This window comes from Pinus tabuliformis, chromosome 5_1 (genome assembly GCF_031772625.1).
Source record: "Pinus tabuliformis cultivar Carrire ecotype Pingquan chromosome 5_1, CPIR1, whole genome shotgun sequence".
NCBI classification, from domain to species: Eukaryota; Viridiplantae; Streptophyta; class Pinopsida; order Pinales; family Pinaceae; genus Pinus; species Pinus tabuliformis.
The window spans coordinates 579,922,725-579,940,096 of record NC_142305.1 but is presented as its reverse complement, the minus strand read 5'-3'; positions in this window follow the sequence as shown (position 1 = coordinate 579,940,096).

The window sequence follows — 17,372 nt, the reverse complement described above, 5'->3', positions numbered from 1 at the left end:
TGTGTAGATCTAAGAAATTTAAACCAAGTCTCCCTAAAGGACCACTATCCTTTGCCCAAAATGGACCACATCTTACAAAGAGTAGTGGGGTCATCTAGAATCTCTTTGCTAGATGGCTTTTCAGGTTTCAATCAAATACTTGTTCACCCGGATGACCAAGACTAGACAGTCTTTACCACACCCTGGGGAACATTTAAGTATGTTAAGATGCCATTCGGACTTAAAAAAGCTGGTGCAACCTTTCAAAGAGCAATGGATATTGCTTTTGCCAAAGAAATACATGACTTCCTAGTTGTCTATCTTGATGACCTAACCCCGTTTTCCAAATCTGATGAAGAGCACCTCAAGCATCTTAGGCAAATATTCATCACATGCAGGAAATATGGCATTTCCTTGAATCCCAAGAAGTCTCTATTTGGCCTTGAAGAAGGAAAATTACTCGGTCACATCATATCAAAAGATGGGATTAGAATTGATCCTGAAAGAATCCAAGCCATCCTCCAAATCCCATATCCAAGAAACATAAAGGAGCTACAAGCATTCCTTGGGAAAATCAGCTTCCTAAGAAGATTTATTCCAAATCTAGCTGAACTGATACGACTGTTAAGCAATATGTTAAAAAGATGCCAAGGTAAAATGGTCTCTTGAAACCAAACAGGCATTTGAGAGTATCAAATCCACCTTAACACAAACCCCTGTCCTCACCAACCCACAATTTGACAAAGATTTTATCATTTTTTCTTTTGCATCTGATCATACTATAGCTGTTGTCCTTTTGCAAAAGGATGAGCAGGGAGCCGAAAAGCCGATTGCATTTTTCAGCCGAGCTTTAAGAGATGCCCCTTTGAAGTACCCAATCATGGAAAAGTAGGCCTATGCACTTGTTAAGGCCATCAAGGATTTCAGAGTGTACATTTTATATTCCCATGTGATTGCCTATGTCCCACACGCTGCTATAAAAGACATATTGACCCAAGAGGGATTAGAAGGCAAAAGAGGCAAGTGGATAGCAAACATCCTTGAGTATGACATAGAAATAAAACCAGCCAAGTTGATAAAGGGATAAGGTTTAGCCAAACTGATGTCCGAAAAAAACTTTCAAGCCTTAGACATTAACCAACTGGACAATGAACAGGAGTTGGCGACTCCACAGATCAATGAGACCTTTTTGCAATCTCCCTGGTATGTTGATATATGTTTTGTACTGTTAAACCTGTTTGCTCCCCCAGGATTGTCCAAAACCAAGAAAAGATTTTTGAAAATGAAAGCTTTAAAGTTTTGTGTCATAGATGGTGCATTATTCTGGAGAAATCATGAAGGTATATTTCTTAACTGTTTAACCATGAATGAAACTAACAATGTCATGAAAGAATTCCATGCAGGTGACTGTGGAGGACATCTATATTAGAATTCCACTGCTGATAAAATTTTAAGGTTTGGTTTTATTTGGCCCTCTATTTTTGTAGATGTAAAGAAGTTTACCATGTTATGCCACAAATTCCAAGTCTTTGAGGGCAAGATAAAGCTGTTACCTTTGCCCCTGAAACCCATCTCTACAGAGAAGACTTTTTAACAATGGGGTCTTGACTTCATTGGAGAAATCCATCCCTCTTCCTCAGGCCAGCACAAATGGATCCTAACAGCCACCGACTATTTCACTAAGTGGGTCGAAGCCATTCCCTGCAAGCAAGCCAATGACACCGTCATTATCCAATTCCTTGAGTGCAATATCCTTTCTAGATTTGGCTACCCTGAGAAAATCATCACTGACAATGTTGATGCCTTTAAATCCAAAATGATGACTATTTTTTGCCACAAATTTCATATTACCTTGGGCCACTCTACAGCCTATTACCCTCAAGGCAATGGCTTGGCCGAATCATCCAACAAAAGCCTCATCAACATCATAAAGAAAGTGCTAGAAGAGAACAAGAAGAACTGGCACAAAAGCCGGTAAATGCCCTGTGGGCAAACAGACTCTCAAGCAAGAAATCCATTGGAATTTTCCCTTATGAGCTGGTATATGGCATGGATGCCAGATTCCCATCATCCCTGGGCATTCCTACTATCAGAATGTTACAGGAAATTTAGGCTGAACCAAATGACAATCAAAGAAGGATAAATCAGATCATTCATCTTCAGCAAACCAGAGAAAAAGTTTATGACAGAGCTCAAATTTTGCAAGAAAAACTCAAAAATATGTTTGATAAGAGAGTTAAGGTTGAGGATTTCTACATCGGTGACAAAGTTATAAGGTGGGACTCACGAAGAGAAGACAAGGCGAAACATGCCAAGTTTGATTTTTTATGGAAGGGACCATTCGTTATTTCCACTGTTCAGGGAAATAACACTTATTTTCTCAAGTCTGTAGGGGATAGTTCTATTGAAGAAGGCCCTGTCAATGGCCGTATGTTAAAACATTACCATGATCCATTTTAAGGGACACAGTGAAGCTTTGTATATATCTTTTGTACAACGGTATTTGTATATATCAGCACTTTGTTCTCATTTTTTTTATATAGCAAACCTATTATCAAGGGAGCAATAGTGAATTTTGAGAAGACACAGCCAATACAAGTGCTCCAGTTCAAAAGCTCTGTCTCTACACTAACCTCAACAAAACAGCAAAAATGGCATAGTCACATCACAGCAACGCATGGTAAAGAGAAGTTGTTGGTAATCTTCAGTCAAAGGTAGCAAAACAGACCAGTATTTCAGTACATATCAGCACCCTGGACAAAGCAAAGTAAAGCAAACATATCAGTTTTGATCCACGTTTTGAAAATGTTTCGAAGGCAATGCTCAAGCAACATTCTACATAATAGCTAGCACACAGAAGAAAGCAGGCAGTGCTATGCATTGCACAATATTTCAGTTGAGGAGGAGGTTGTTTATATTACAGAGTTTTAATTATCTAACAGCCAGCATAAAGAAGTTCCTTCAATCCACAACAACCACAGAAGATCAAGGCAGTCTGACCTGCTGTTCTTTTCTTTTCATAAGGAAAAGCCATCCCCAAGTGGAGCCACTGTTAGCCTCCTATTGCGACAGGTGTTCATTTTTCATGATTGTCATTTTTACATGCTAAATATGTCATACTTTGCATGTTGCAGTGTTCCATATTTCCAAAAAAAAAAAGGGGTTAAAGAAGATACTATGAAAGAGTGCCAATCCAAATGCCACTGCTGAATTCCAATTTTGATGTCTCAACCATTTTTGTCCTATAAAAGGGAGGGCCAAACAGCTTAACCTTGGTCTCCCTAGGTTTCAAATTTCTTGTCTTAGGATATAGAGAATGATATCTGTTCAAACAGTTTAATCTTGGCAGATTTGTAGATAGGTAGATAATCAAAGGAGCCCAATTGCTTAATCTAGGCCCTTGGCAAAAATAAGTGTAGACTTAGATATGATAACAGAAAGAAGAAAAATTTGTAAAGCTGGATCTGCAAGTCTAAGTGCACCCAAACCAAAGAGAAGAAAAAATGTCAGGATGGTAGGTTGAGTAGGTAGTTTTTGAGGTTGCAGAATGATGATTCATGATCCATTTTGTGTTTCTAAGTGTTATATCTTTTCAGATCATAGCCATGGTGCAGTTTTCATCTGGAGGAAGTCAAGCTGGACATAACTAACTCCCCTGTTCATTCTTATTCCCCAAATCACTCACTAATTTTCCCAAAGAGGTCAAGATCCGCTTGATGTCTCTTAGTCATCATTTTCCACATCATTTTCCTTGGTGAAGATCTGCTTTACTCAAGGATTTCCATTCTTCTATTACAAAGTCCTATTCCCCCAAAATGGCCTAAGTTTCCTTACCTTAGCACTTTCTCATCATCTCCATATTAACTCCTGACTATATTATATAGCCCCCTATCTATTTCCCCCTCTCCTACTAAATCTATACTAAAAAACTCCCCTATATACATACCCCGCCCTCTAGCACTATAGCTATGTATTTATCAATTCTGGGACATAATAGTCCACCTGGGACTATCATGAACCCATCCGCGTCCTAATAGGAGTTAGTGTGACACCTGGTCACGCACTTTTATGCAGAGAAAAGTTTATTTCATGTAGAGAAAAGTTCACACACTTTTATGCAAAGAAAAGTTTATTTCATGTAGAGAAACGTTCATGCACTTTTATGCAGAGAAAAGTTTATTTCATGTAGAGAAATGTTCACGCACTTTTATGCAGAGAAAAGTTTATTTAATGTAGAGAAAAGTTCACGCACTTTCATGCAGAGAAAAGTTCCTTTCATGAAGAGAAAAGTTCACGCACTTTCATGGTTGGCTCATGGTATTAGTCAAACAGTTTTTGATCCTATGGTTTTGGTCCGTGGTATTGCATCCAAAAGTGTTGATCTCACGCACTTTCATTGTTGGTTCATGGTATTAGTTCGACAATTTTTTATCCTATGGTTTTGGTTCGTGGTATTTCATCCAAAAGTGTTGATCTCACGCACTTTCATGGTTGGTTCATGGTATTAGTCCAACATTTTTTTTATTCTATGGTTTTGGACTGCGGTATTGTGGAAGGCCTAAGACTGTAAAAGAGGAAGGAGATCATTTGGCAAAGAATCATTGAATGAATTGAATATCTAATAAGTGCTAGATTTGAAATATTTGTGATTGGGTTATGGTGTAGATCTGGATCTGAATGAAGGAGGAACCTTAGCACATAAACAAGGATAAGTTCTATTGATGGGTCATAATATTTAAGCCTGAATAATAGTGTCTTTGTATCATTTTGATCTGTTATATGAGGCACATGATTGATCTATAAATCTGACAATCTGGGTTAATTAGTGTCTGAATATTTGAAAGAATGAATTATCCTTTATAGATTTGCACGCAGGTTTCAGGTTGTTGAAGTAGCGTATATCTTTAAATTATGATCTAGCTGCCTCTGTTTATTGTTTCAGTATTCTGGGTTCAGAATTTGGTGTGTGGTTACTGTTACTGTGTTCCGGGTACAGCTGTTAGAGAAGTGTTTACTTGATTCAATGCTAATTGGGAAAAGGAGATTGTTTGATGCAAATATACTTGATGATTGATTGATGTTCATGGATCTAATTTGAAAATTTATGAAACGTGGTCCCTAGAAGAAAGAGAAGGTTGTAGCCTTCAGTAGGCCAGCACCTACGTACTAGTATCTTGGCTAGTACAAGAGCTAAGGGGGTTCTAGCTCCCTTCCAAAAGAAGCTGGAGAATGAGAGAGGGTTGTAGCTCTCTGCAGGTTGCAACTTGCGTACTGGTAAAGGACTGCACCAATACATTGTAAAAGGAAGTTTCTAATTAAAAGAAGATAGAGACGAATTGCAGCAGGTGGTTTTCACCCACATTGGGTTTCCACCTTATATCTTGTGTTCTTGTGTGTGATTGTCCTCTGCTTTGTTTTACTCTTTCTGGTTACTGGTTATTTGATTCTGATACATAGATTAATAATCAACATCTGAAAGATAAAGTAAATAATAAGTTTGCATTGTATACGCGGGTTTCCTTCTACATAGTTGCGTATATATGCGGTTTTAATTAACTGAAGTAGCGTATATCATCTGGATTTGAAAAAGGAATATTTGACTTGATAATACTAATTCACCCCCCCCAGTATTATTTCCAACAATTGGTATCAGAGCAGGTCCTTCTGAAGAATCTTGATCACTTGGAGGAAGATCCATCATCATGAGCAACTACGAGAGAGAAGCATCTATCAGGCCATCGATTTTTGATGGGACAAACTTCGTATATTGGAAGGTAAGAGTTACTGCCTATCTTCAATCTCTTGGTACAAAAGTCTGGGATATCATAGATACAAGGTACTCTTTTCCATCAACAACTCCTACAGATCCAGTTGAGAAGAAGAAATATGAAAGAAATGCAAAGGCAGTCAATACCTTATTAGGATGTCTATCTCAATCAGAATTCATCAAGGTTATGTAGTATAAATCCACAAAATAAATATGGGACAAGATTGTTTTGAGCTATGAAGGAGATGAACAGGTAAAACGAGCAAAACTTCAAACCCTCAGAATTCAATATGAAAATCTTAGAATGCACATCGATGAAAGTGTGGCTAACTATTTCCTTCGTGTAGATGAGATTGTTAATTGTATGAAAAACTTGAGTGAAGAAATAAAATAGGTTGTTGTGCTTGAAAAATTTCTAAGATCTTTGTCCCCTAGGTTTGAATCTAAAGTTTTTGCAATAGAAGAAAAAGAGAATCTACGAAACCTTCCATGTCACAGCTACACGAGATTCTAACTACTTATGAAATGAGGAAAGAAGGACCATCAAACAGAAGAGAAGCTTTCTTCAAGGCTTCAGGCAAAGGAGACTACTATGAGTCAGGACACGTGTCAGAAGAAGAGGAAGAATCAAATTTTGTCAAAAACCTTCAACGGGGTGTTCGAAGATTCTGTGGTAAGTTACCTTTCAAATGCTTTGCTTGTGGAAGAGTTAGTCACTATGCTGCCAAGTGTCCTCATAAGGATAAGATTGACAAAGGGAAGGAACCTGTTAGATGGAACAAGAAACAGAATGTAACCAAGAAAAGTTACTACACTCATGAAGATAGTGATGGACTATCAAATAGTGACGAAGATGAACGAGGTAATAATTATAAACTTTTAATGGCTTTTGAAGATGATGATTACATGGATGCTATAGATGCATATGGTCTTTATGAAGATATTTCTAATCTCAAAATTTGTTTAGAAGAGAAAAATGTGATTATTGATTCTTTGCAATGTCAACTGGCTGAAAGGGAAAAACATCATGAAAAATTGGAATGTGAAATTGTGGGTCTTAGAAAAGAGATTGAGAAAACTAAAGCTCTTAATCTTAGATTTTTTAAAGGATCTAAAACTCTAGATGAGATTATCAATGTGCAGTGTTCCCCACTAATCAAGACAGGTCTAGGATATAATGAAGAAGCATCTCAAGCGCAGAAACCATCCACCTCAAAAATTTATCTTGATGCAGCAAGGAGGAATGAGCAAAAGACCAATGGATATCACCATGTAAAATAGGGATGATTTACATCAAGAATAAACAAAGACTACCAGGTAAATCGGGGGCAATCCACCTTAAGGATGAACCAAAGCTACAACGAGCCATAGGTAAAATCTTCTCAATTTGCCTCAATAATGGATGACAGTAGAAACTACAATCATTTGGCTGGTAGAGTTGATAATCGCAGGAGTTTATTCAATGGCCAATGTTTCTCTTGCCATAGCTTTGGCCACAAGGCAACCCAATGTGTTGCCTATAAGACAATCATGACTAGAGAAGCTCAAAAACAAAGAAGTATGACTGGGATCATGAAAAGGACCTATAACAATTTTTCCGCCCTTGAAAATGAAATTGAATGCTCTATTTGTAATAACTTTGGTCATGAAGATTCTGCATGTAGGAGTAGGTTTTGGTAGACAACTTAGAAAGAACAAGCCTCAAGTGCCAGAACATGGAGAATGAAGGAACCACAACCAGAAGGATGTGGGATAGCCTTTTATGCAGAAGGATAGGAAAACCAATGGTACATCGATAGTGGATGCTCGAAGCATATGACAGGTGATAAAGGAAAACTTCAATCATATAGTGCTTTGGAAAAAGGAAAGAAAGTTTCTTTTGGAAATGATACCCCTGCAGTCATAAAAGGAAAAGGCAGTGTTCAGTTGAAAGAAAAGGTCAAAGCTAGAAATGTTTTGTATGTTGATGGCTTGAAGCATAATCTACTGAGTGTCAGTCAGATGTGCGATCAAGGAACTGAGGTAATGTTTCGATCAAATGGATGTAGTGTTCGTGATCTTGATACAGGAAAAACAGTGATCAAAGGCATAAGAACTCCAAATAATTTATACATATTTGAAGAAGGACAACAACAATGCTACTTGAGCAAGAATGATGAACACTGGTTAAGGCACCAAAGGTTGGGGCATCTAAGCTTTTCACAGATAAGGAAAGCATGCAAATACCAGGCAGTTCTTGGTCTTCCAGACATCAGAATTCCAGACAATACAATATGCAAATCATGTCAGTTTGGTAAGCAAACAAGAACTAACTTCCCTGAAAAGGAAGGATCAGCTACCAGGCCTCTTGAACTAGTCCATACAGATGTATGTGGTCCATTTAGGACAAGGTCACCTCGAGGAGAAGAATACTTTATATTATTCATTGACGACTTCTCCAGGATGGTTTGGATAGGACTTATGAAGCATAAAGACGAAGCATTTGAAAAATTCAAATCTTTCAAAGCCTTGGCTGAAAACGAATTAGATCACAAAATTAAGTGCCTTGGGTCTGATAGAGGTGGTGAGTTTACCTCAAATGAATTTTTCGATTTCTGTGAAGAACATGGAATAAGAAGGGAATTCTCTACAGCTAGGACTCCTCAGCAAAATGGAGTGGTGGAAAGGATGAATGGAACGGTTCAACAAATGGCTCGTGCTATGTTTGATGAGTCTGGAGCTCCCGCAACCTTCTGGGGTGATGTTGCATTTGCTGGAATTGTTATTCTCAACAAAACAAATGTTCGAGTGAACAACACTCAAACTCCTCATGAGCTCTGGTATGGTGAGACTCCTTCGGTAAAACATTTTAAAAATTTTGGAAGCAAATGCTATATTAAGAATAATGATGAACAGCTTGGCAAACTTGAACCTAGAGTAGATGAAGGAATTCTCCTTAGTTATTCTCCCCACAACAAAGCATATAAGTGTTACAATAAAAGACTTGGAAGAATTGTTGACAGCATTGATGTAGTGGTTGATGAAGAAGGAAACATTCCTAGGCAAGTAAATTATGAAAATATCGAAGAGGATGAAGACTACCCTTCAAATCAGACTGATGATGAAGAAGAACCACAAAAGGCACTAGAGGAATAGATAAGGATAGAAGAGAAGACTCCATCTAGGTATGTTTAGAAGAATCATCCAGAATCTCATATTTTGGGGCAGAAAGAGGCAGGTGTACAAACAAGAAGAACGATTGCAGAAGCCTCAAGCTACTTGGCATTTATCTCCTCCACTGAACCACAAAATGTAAAAGAGGCATGCAAAGATGAATGCTGGGTCAAGGCAATGGATGAAGAACTTGAGCAGATCGAAAAGAATAACACTTGGGAGTTGCTTCCTAGACCAAAAGATAAGAAAGTCATAGGGACAAAATGGATCTTTAAAAACAAGTTGAATGAAAATGGAGAAGTGATTAGAAACAAGGCCAGACTTGTTTGTAAAGGGTATGCTCAATAAGAAGGAATAAACTTTTAAGAAACTTTTGCTCCCGTTGCTAGACTTGAGGCCAACCGAATGTTCCTTGCTCTCTCAAGCTTTCAGAAGTTCAAAGTATTTCAAATGGACGTGAAATCAACCTTTCTGAATGGAGACTTAGAAGAAGAAGTGTACATTAAGCAACCAGATGGTTTCATTCTTGGGAATGATCCAAATCTTGTATGTAGACTAAAAAAGGCTCTTTATCGTCTTAAACAGGCTCCAAGGGCTTGGTACTGCCGTTTGGACAAATACCTTCATCAACAAGGTTTTTCAAAAGGATCAGCAGATACCAATCTTTATATAAAAATTGAAAATGACAAATTGCTAATACTTGTTGTGTATGTAGATGATATTATCTTTGGTAGCAATGAAGAAGCTATGAGTCAAAGCTTTGCCTTGGTGATGGAGAAAGAATTCGAAATGTCTTTTCTTGGAGAACTGACATACTTTCTTAGGTTGCAAATCCAAAAAAATGAACGTGGTATCTTTTTGTCTCAAACCAAGTATCTCAAGCAGATCTTGAAGAAATATGGCATGGAAGATGCAAAACAAGTATGTACCCCTATGGTTACAAGATGCAGCCTCAGTGAAAATGATGAATCAACAGCAGTGCATCAACCAACCTATAGATCCATGATTGGAAGTATTCTTTATTTGACAGGTACTTGACCATACATCATGCATGTAGTGGGAATAGTTGGAATATTTTAGGAAAATCCTAAGGAAACCCATCTTCAGGCAGTAAAGAGAATTTTCAAGTATCTTCAAGGAACTCAAAACTATGGCTTATGGTATCCTAGAGATACAGATCTCACTCTACGTGCTTATACAGATGTAGATTGGGCTGGAAGCGTGGATGACAGAAAGAGCACAAGTGGTGGAGCATTCTTTATGGGTTCCAGATTAGTATATTGGTTCAGCAAGAAACAGAGTTCGATTGCTTTATCTACAGCTGAAGCGAAATATGTGGCTGCTACATCTTGCTGCACTCAACTCCTTTGGATGATGCAAACCTTGCAGGATTTTCAAATCACTTGTACACCACCTATCTCCATCTTATGTGATAATACAAGTGCAATCATCATTTGAAAGAACCTAGTCATGCATTCAAAGACCAAGCACATACCGACCAAGTACCACTTTCTCTGGGAACAAGCATTGGAACAAAAGGTCAAGTTGGAATATGTTCCCTCTAAGGAACAAGTTGCTGATATACTCACCAAACCACTGCCTAGGGAGACATTTGAATATCTCAGACAGAAGCTGGGAGTAGTTGATGCATCATCCTTCTGTTAAAACTTGTCTATTTCAAAGGAAAATGGGTGTACGCAAGTTGCCTAAGGAGGATCCGTGTACATACGCCGGTTTGTGCAGAGACAGTCATGTATATGGAGGATTGATGGATATCAATAGGGACAGGCTCTGGTTGAAGATAGTCTGATATGGGTGTGACAGAGACCATCTGGCACAGGTTCAAGGGGAGTAGATAAACTTCTAATGATGCATTGTTGGCATTATCTTAGAAGCTTTTGGTTCTAGTTCACAGCTGTTGTTGGTTTTAGGTGGAACAAATGAAGAGGGAGAACAGAAGGAAATCAAGGTTGCTGATCTGAATGGTGATTGTCAGATGTTGCTGCTATCAGTTATTGGTGACTTTCATAAGTATTGCTCTAGATATTTCATCTCTATGTCATGAATCTGTTTTATGGTGTCAAGGTCATGTAACGACCTATCTTGGTTTCCCCACTATGCCTGGGATGAAGATGTAATGTTCTTGTTTTATCATGTGTAAACTTTTGATGTATCCCTACTTGGTTGGGAAATGGATGTATGTATGAGTCCTTGGTGATAGGAAGGTCATTTATGATAGAGTCATCTTCTTCTTGTAAACAAAAAAAAATTGCAGACCTTGGTTATAGTCAGGGGGGAGCATGAGCAACACACTTCAGCAGAGTAGAGACTTCAGCATGTACTCAGAGGAAGCATGGGCAGAGTGGTACACCTTGGCATATACAAAGGGGTAGCTCTTTCAGAGATTTCAACAGGTACTCAGGGGGAGTATGGACAGTAGAATGTTTCTCTAGGAAAGAGATTATCTTGGTTTTCCCTTTGCCCTTGATGTCAAAGGGGGAAAGTGATTGGTTGTTGTTGCCATCAAGTCCAAAGGGGGAGATTTTTGGCATTACGATACATATGTTGTACTTGATGGCAACCCACTCATCTCAGATGATAAATTATAGTACAGCAAAGTTCACGCACTTTCATGAAGATAAAAGTTTCTTTCATGTAGAGAAAAGTTCACGCACTTTTATGCAGAGAAAAGTTTATTTCATGTAGAGAAAAGTTCACGCACTTTTATGCAGAGAAAAGTTTATTTCATGTAGAGAAACATTCACGCACTTTTATGCAGAGAAACGTTCACACACTTTTATGCAGAGAAAAGTTTATTTCATGTAGAGAAAAGTTCACGCACTTTCATGCAGAGAAAAGTTCCTTTCATGAAGGGAAAAGTTCATGCACTTTCATGGTTGGCTCATGGTATTAGTCTGACAGTTTTTGATCCTATGGTTTTGGTCCGTGGTATTGCATCCAAAAGTGTTGATCTCACGCACTTTCATGGTTGGTTCATGGTATTAGTTCGACATTTTTTGATCCTATGGTTTTGGTCCGTGGTATTGCATCCAAAAGTGTTGATCTCACGCACTTTCATGGTTGGTTCATGGTATTATTCCAACAATTTTTTGATCCTATGGTTTTGGACCGTGGTATTGTGGAAGGTCTAAGACTATAAAAGAGGAAGGATATCATTTGGCAAAGAATCATTGAATGAATTGAATATCTAATAAGTGCTAGATCTGAAACATTTGTGATTGGGTTATGGTGCAGATCTGGATCTGAATGAAGGAGGAACCTTAGCACATAAACAAGGATAAGTTCTATTGATTGGTCATAATATTTAAACTTGAATAATAGTATCTTTGTGTGATTTTGATCTGTTACATGAGGCACATGCTTGATCTATAAATCTAACAATTTGGGTTAATTAGTGTCTGAATATTTGAAAGAATGAATTATCCTTTATAGATTTGCACGCATGTTTCAGGTTGTTGAAGTAGTGTATATCTTTAAATTATGATCTAGCTGCCTCTGTTTATTGCTACAGTATTCTGGGTTCAGAATTTGGTGTGTGGTTACTGTTACTGTGTTCTGGGTACAGCTGTTAGAGAAGTGTTTACTTGATTCAATACTAATTGGGAAAAGGAGATTGTTTGATGCATATATACTTGATGATTGATTGATGTTCATGGATCCAGTTTGAAAATTTATGAAACATCGTCCCTGGAAGAAAGAGAAGGTTGTAGCCTTCAGTAGGCCAGCACCTACGTACTAGTATCTTGGCTAGTACAAGAGCTAAGGGGGTTGTAGCTCCCTTCCAGGAGAAGCTGGAGAAAAAGAGAGGGTTATAGCTCTCTGCAGGTTGTAGCCTGCGTACTGGTAAGGGACTGCACCAGTACATTGTAAAAGGAAGTTTCTAATTAAAAGAAGATATAGACGAATTGTAGCAGGTGGTTTTCACCCACATTGGGTTTCCACCTTATATCTTGTGTTCTTGTGAGTGATTTTCCTCTGCTTTGTTTTACTCTTTCTGGTTACTGGTTATTTGATTCTGATACACAGATTAATAATGAACATCTGAAAGATAAAGTCAATAATAAGTTTGAATTGTATACATGGGTTTCCTTCTACATAGTTCCGTATATATGCGGTTTTAATTAACTGAAGTAGTGTATATCATTTGGATTGGAAAAACGAATATTTGACTTGATAATACTGATTCACCCCCCCTCTCAGCATTATTTCCAACAAAGATGGCCATAAATACCTCACTAAGGTATCCATTTAGGCCTTTTACTTTATATTTTTCCTTTTTCCAAAAAAAAGTATCTAGAAGTTTTGTGGACTTGAAGTTATGACACCTCCGATCACATTGACTTCTATACTAATTGTACGGATTAATTCTTCCTTAGACATAGGTTTTCTATATACCTTCAACCTATAGCCATTGACAAGTAAGGGAATCCCTTCCTCATCAATGGTTATGATTTGAACAACTCCGTTGTCATGAAATTTCTTTATCAAGTATGGGCCTAACCATCTTGTGATCAATTTTTCTTTGAAATCCTTGAACATAGAATCATATAATAATGACCGACGCCCTTTTTGAAAAAACCTTGTCCTTAATATACCTATCTTGCCATACCTTTGCAATTGTATAACTTCAGTGTGTAGGGGAATGCATACTGAGCTCATCCAAGCCATTTTATTGGATCAACCTCTCTTGTTGTGATTTGGTGACCTCTAAGTTCAATTTGGATACCATTCTCAAAGTATTATACTCAAACTCAATAGAAAGAAGAGAATTATTTCCATAAACTAGATCATATGGAGTGAACCCAATATTTGTCTTCCAAGTGGTGTTATAGGTCCAAGTGGCCTCCACTAATCTGTTAGCCAAACCTCTCCTGCTTTTGCTCACAACCTTTGTGAGGATGTTCTCCAATGCCCTATTTGTAACCTCTACTTGCGCATTTTCCCAAGGCTGATATGCAGTAGAGGTTCTGTGTTTGATATGATTCTTCCATAGAAGATTCTTGATCAGATGTGATGTCAATTGATCTCCCTGATTGATGACTATCTCCCTGGCGTACCTAAATTTGTAGAAGATATTTTCCCTTAAGAACTCACCCACTTTCTCCTCTATTATTTCCTTGAAAACCTTTTTCTCAACCCACTTTGTTAATAAATTGATCCAGGTGGATGTTGGTGGCCACCCACCAACCCATTTGGACCCCCACAACTGCCTTTTTCAGTCTTTTCAGTTTCCTAAATTACACCACAGTTTACTATTTTTAGCAGTTTTTTCGGGTCCTGAACTTCCGGAGCCGTTTTGAGGCCCTAAACGACGTTTTTTTGGGAATCTGGGGGCAACATGGGTCTATAGACCGATGTTGCCCTTCCCAAAGTGGTAGTGCTCGAATAGATCTTTCTAACGAGCTATTGTACGCGTCAAACGGAGATTGTATGCCAAAGTTACGACCCCGGGAAATTGATGTACCAATTTACCCAAACGGGGCCCACAATTTGGCGTTTCATCTTCTAGGGTTAGGTTTCGGTATGTGAAGGGTTTTCCATTGTTTCTCAACACTAAATAGGCCTTCGAGCCTCATTGTAATACAGTTCGGAACAGTTCAGAGGCATGTAGCCATCACATCTCTTCTCAGAGATAAGCTACCATCGCCCTAGCTAGTTTATTTCCATTTCTGTTTGTAAGCATATTTCAGTATTTTCCATTAATGAAATGAAGCATTATTTCCGCTGCACCTCTGTGTTTATGGTTATTGCATCTCTGTATTTATGGTTATCTCTGTAATCTATTGCGTTCCTGTTTAAATCCGGATCAGTGGTATCAGAGGGGTCTGCTTTTTCTCTGTTTTTCTTTGCATGTCCCCAACGAGGTCGGGATATAAGGAGTTAGGGCTTGAACTGGTCGAACCGTTGCAAGACCAGCCTCGCAAATCCCGACGGCCTCCCATGGCGGATGAGAAGAAAGACGAGGGGGCAGGAGATCCTATCAAATTCTTGCTCGAAGAAGCACTCGAGCGGCAAAGGAACGCGATGATGGATAGCTTTGCGCAGATCCTTCAGCGGCTACCCAGAGGCGACGCATCGACTTCCAACAGCGACTCTGGAAATGCCACACCCTTCAAGGTACAAGTTAATTTTGAAATCCCCATCTTCGAGGGTCAAATAGACGCAGATGCCGTAGATAAATGGTTAAATCTGCTAGATGGGTATTTTTCTGTTCATGAATTTTCAAGTCGGGAAAAGATTGTTTTCGCTCTTCTCAAAGCAGCCCCCCACGTCAAGGACTGGTGGGAAACCTACTGCGAGCAGAAAGATGAAAGTACAGGCTCACTATTTTCAGCCGCACCCACTTGGAATGACTTCCGGGATGCCATCAAGGAGCAGTATTACCCTGTCGGAACCTATGAGGACAAATACATCAAATGGACCACACTGCGGCAGGGACGAGACCAAGATGTGCCGGAGTTCACAAACATTTTTCATACCCTTCGCACACAGTTGGGTATCAAAGATTCTGAGCTGCATCTAGTACTCAAATACCGCGGCTGCATGCACAGATACATCCAGGAAGAGATGGTGTTCTTGAACATCTCCTCACTTGGCACAGCATACCGATACGCTGTCAAAATCGAGCAAAAGTTCAAACAGAAGAAGCGAGACTTTGGATCTGCAAATCCGAAGCCCAAAGGACAAAGCCAAGGCGGGGTGACCCAAGATAACCCGTCGAAGCCACAAGAAAAGAACAACAACACGAAGCCGAAGAAGGACACAGGAAAGTGGTGTGAGTTCCACAAGAGTCCCACTCATAACACAAGTGAGTGTCGGACCAAGCAGTCGCTGGTGGCTGAGTTGAAGGCTTCCGAATCAGATGCATGTTCCGACCCTGAGCCAGAACCTGACAAGGGGAATGGAAAAGGGAAGCAGATCATTGATGCAGATCCCAGTGCCACTGTTGCCACCGCCAAGATCAAGAAAAATGAGCCCGAAGATCCAGAGGAGTGGGAGCGCCTTTTCCACTCACAGATGTGGGTGAAGGGTTCACCGTTGCGATTCATTGTCGAAAGTGGTAGCCAAAAGAACCTGGTTTCAGCAGAGGTCGTGAAGCGGTTGGGCCTACCGACTACACCACACCCACAGTCGTACAGTATTGGGTGGCTTCATGAAGGACGAGATCTCAAAGTTCGCCAGCAGTGCCGCCTTCCCTACAGTATCAAACCATTCACAGACGAGGTATTGTGTGATGTTACACCTCTGGATGTTTGCGATGTATTATTAGGCCAACCATACTTGTGGAGGCGACATGCTGTGTATGAGTCAAGGCCTCGTGCTGTCATTATTTCTTTAAATAATTCATTATACAGGATACCGGAGGTAGCCCCACCTACTGCCGCATCCTTGATCACTACCAAGAAAGGCAACAAGCTCATATCACAGACCAGGAAATTCATTTGTCTGGTTCACTCCCAAAGTAAGGGGAAGATCGTTGCTACATCCATGACCCCTGCAAAGGGTTCCTCCACGCAGCAGCAGCAGCAAAGGAATACGGTCATGACAGAACACAGGAACAACTTCTCCTCATTCACAGGGGTACCACATAAGCTTCAAGTGGGCAACAAATTCTGGTTGCATCTGCAGAGAGAACGCCTTACCAGAACCCATCAGAAGCTCAGACCACTCCGACATGGTCCTTACAGCAGTACCAAGGCTATGGGGAACAATGCTTTGGAGCACATCATTCCTCCATTCCTTCGCCTGCACCAAATGTTCAATGTGGACCATCATCGACCATGCTTCCCACCATCACTGGACACATCAGAGATTGCAGGACAAGTTCAGCAGATGGAGGAACTCAACGCAATGGGGACCATTGCTTCCTAAGGGGGGAGGAATGATCCAGGTGGATGTTGGTGGCCACCCACCAACCCATTTGGACCCCCACAACTGTCTTTTTCAGTCTTTTCAGTTTCCTAAATTACACCACAGTTTACTATTTTTAGCAGTTTTTTCGGGTCCTGAACTTCCGGAGCCGTTTTGAGGCCCTAAACGACGTTTTTTTGGGAATCTGGGGGCAACATGGGTCTATAGACCGATGTTGCACTTCCCAAAGTGGTAGTGCTCGGATAGATCTTTCTAACGAGCTATTGTACGTGTCAAACGGAGATCGTATGCCAAAGTTACGACCCCGGGAAATTGATGTACCAATTTACCCAAACGGGGCCCACAATTTGGCGTTTCATCTTCTAGGGTTAGGTTTCGGTATGTGAAGGGTTTTCCATTGTTTCTCAACAATAAATAGGCCTTCGAGCCTCATTGTAATACAGTTCGGAACAGTTCAGAGGCATGTAGCCATCACATCTCTTCTCAGAGATAAGCTACCATCGCCCTAGCTAGTTTATTTCCATTTCTGTTTGTAAGCATATTTCAGTATTTTCCATTAATGAAATGAAGCATTATTTCC